This window comes from Portunus trituberculatus, chromosome 40 (assembly GCF_017591435.1).
Source record: "Portunus trituberculatus isolate SZX2019 chromosome 40, ASM1759143v1, whole genome shotgun sequence".
NCBI lineage: Eukaryota > Metazoa > Arthropoda > Malacostraca > Decapoda > Portunidae > Portunus > Portunus trituberculatus.
This window is the reverse complement of record NC_059294.1, coordinates 8,951,966-8,955,270: the sequence shown is the minus strand read 5'-3', so window position 1 is coordinate 8,955,270 and position 3,305 is coordinate 8,951,966.

Here is a 3,305-nt window from a genome sequence, read left to right as displayed (position 1 = left end):
CCTTTAAATGGAAGGTCAGCCCGGCATAGGGATAGATAGATTGTTATTTATTTTAGTTTTTGTTTTCACGAGCGTTGTGAATAAATAGTGCACCTCGGCACCACTGTTTTGCTTCATGAAAATTCTATTAGTGAAGATTTTTTTTATGCACCTGTGAGACCTTTATAACTCTCTCTCTCTCTCTCTCTCTCTCTCTCTCTCTCTCTCTCTCTCTCTCTCTCTCGTATTTATCAAGCAAATAATCAATCTTGAATTTTCTGATATGGTACTTTGTTTTCCTACCTAGCGTTACCTTTTTTACAATCTAATTTCTACAGGATAAAATAATCTTGCCTCCATATTTTCCTTTTTACTTTCTTTCTCTTTTATCGTTTCTTTAATTAATTACTTTCATTTCCCCTTGTATTCATTTCCGTTTCCTTCTATTATTTATCTATTTTCTATATTCGGCGTGCATTAATTTCTCTCTCAGCGTCTTACTTATCCCCCTTCCATTCATCACCTCTTTCTTTTCTCATAATATCTTCCAATAACTCCTTAGCACACATCATTATTTCAGTTTTCCCTTCATCCTTTCCACCCTACATTTTCTTTATCCCCGGAGCCTTAATTTCTTCCTGATCCTCCTTCCCCCTTCTCCTCCTCCTCCTCCTCCTCCTTCTCCTCCTCCTCCTCTTCTTCTACTTCCTCCTTCCCATTCATCATATTCGCATCAAAGTGTCAAGAGGCTTAGTTCATGATTTAGACCAGCCATCATTACCATCAAGTTGCTTTTTACTATTCCAGTCGCGAAAAGAAACAGACTCTCTCTCTCTCTCTCTCTCTCTCTCTCTCTCTCTCTCTCTCTCTCTCTCTCTCTCTCTTTTCTACCTTTCATGCTGCTTCAATCTTTCCATTCTTTCTTCTTGTATCTTTCCTTTACCGTCTTCTTCCACTATTCCTCCACCACTTCCGCCTCTTCCTCCTTCTCCTCCTCCTCCTCCTCCTCCTACAGATCCTCCACTACCTCCCTTCTAGTTTCATCTCATAGCATTTCTTTCTCCAACTAAGAGGGAGGCATAGGTCTGTGTGGAGAGAGAGAGAGAGAGAGAGAGAGAGAGAGAGAGAGAGAGAGAGAGAGAGAGAGAGAGAGAGAGAGAGTGTATATAGCTTCGACTTTCTTTGCGATACATCTTCAAGAAACTGTTTATATCTTCTTATTTTTGTTAATATTTAAAATTTCATATGCTTTTTGATAATCGCTTTTTTTTTGACATCTAACTTTTTCCCGTTCCATTAAAGCTATATTTTGTTGATATTTTCTCTCTATTTGAAAACTGTAAAACCCTGTGCTAAAAATGACTGAAATAACAATGAAAACACATAATGTCTGGGCCATAAGCATAACAGCCCGGCAATAATGAACACAATACACGTACTCGTATTTTCATTCGCTTCTGTTGGAAAAAAAATGGTAAAAAATAATAAATATATATACACCGTGCGCACACACACACACACACACACACACACACACACACACACGCTCGGTGCTCAGTGGTTAGAGCGCTGGCTTCACAAGCCAGAGGACCGGGGTTCGATTCCCTGGCCGGGTGGAGATATTTGGATGCGTCTCCTTTCACGTGTAGCCCCTGTTCACCTAGCAGTGAGTAGGTACGGGATGTAAATCGAGGAGTTGTGACCTTGTTGTCCCGGTGTGTGGAATGTGCCTGGTCTCAGGCCTATCCGAAGATCGGAAATAATGAGCTCTGAGCTCGTCCCGTAGGGTAACGTCTGGCAGTCTCGTCAGAGACTGCAGCAGATCAAACAGTGAAGTGAAACACACACACACACACACACACACACACACACACACACACACACACACACACACACACACACACACACACACACAGACACACACACGGAAATCTATAATATTAATAAAAAAATGATAGGTTGACTAGATACAAATGCCACGAGAAATATTAGAGATGATAGGCGGTGTGTAGAGATGATAAACCGAATGGTGAAGGTCAATATTATTTCATTACACGAAATACCAAGTGTACTTCTACTGAATTCTTGTATTACCTTCTATATATTAGTATGAATTTCATCGCCTAACGTACTGGGACGCGTTTTTACCATGAGTTTTGGATGTGATTAAACGATTTTATTTAAATTAGGAAGGGTCTATGGAAGTCAAAACCCCAATAGTCTTGAGTCTTCACTATTTCGATCCCCAAATAAGTTTCTGAACCTCTATAAAATCTATAAAATCACCAGATAATAACCAGAATTAATAAGGAGACACATCCTGCAACTGAAGGGCTTAATGATTAGCAAAGGTCACTCACACAAACAAACCACAGAAGATGCTAAATTAATCCCAGCCCCCCTTCCCAAGAATAAGGGAATACAGTTCTACTAGTATTACAGGAAAGGAGACCCACAAGCAAAAAGAATGAAAAGCAAGTAATTTCAGGAAGTGTCTAATGTTGGAAGAGAAGGAAGAAGAATAAGGAGAGTGAAAGTCTTGATGTAAATATTGTTCTTTTTTTTTTCTTTCGTTTTTTCTCGTTTTTTTTCTCCTTCACGCGTTATAGTCTTGTGACAAAAAGAGAGAAAAAAAGATGGAGAAGAACTCGTCCTATATGCCGCTTCACGAGAAAAGATAAGTGTGTTACAAGCTTTCTAAGAATTAATGTCCAATTTAATTTCCGTCCCTTTGGTTATGTAAAAGAAAAAAAAAAAGCGAGTGATAAAGATAACAATGTGAAAAAGGCCAACAGGTGATGGAGAGGAACGATAAGGAAGACTAAATTTTATATAAAAATGTGGTGATTTTTCTCTTCTTTCTTTATTCAGGAAGAAGGATAACTGATTAAGAAAAGTGAGCAATGGCCTATGATTAGTGTAGAAGGAGTAAGGAAGGAACATAGTAAAAGTAGGATGACTGTTCTCTCTCTCTCCACACACATACAAAGTAAACAATGCAAGAGTGAGGAAACGTAAAAATGTGAAAATGCAACTGTGGATAAACGTGAGCGATGGAGGTGAAGTGCAAGTCTACTCTACACCATGTTTGTTTCTTCTCCACTCATCTAATAAAGTATCACTGTTGCGTCACGAATTTCCAATTACCCTTTAGCAACCTCGCCTTTGATGCACCGTGGAGAGAACACTCGTGTCGGATAGCGCGTGGCAGCTGGAGGTGAATGAAGGCCACGACCTTGACCTCCACTCAGCCTTCCTAATTATCAATACCAAATCAAAAACTTCATCCCTTATATATTTAAACAATATTATTAGTTCTTACATTA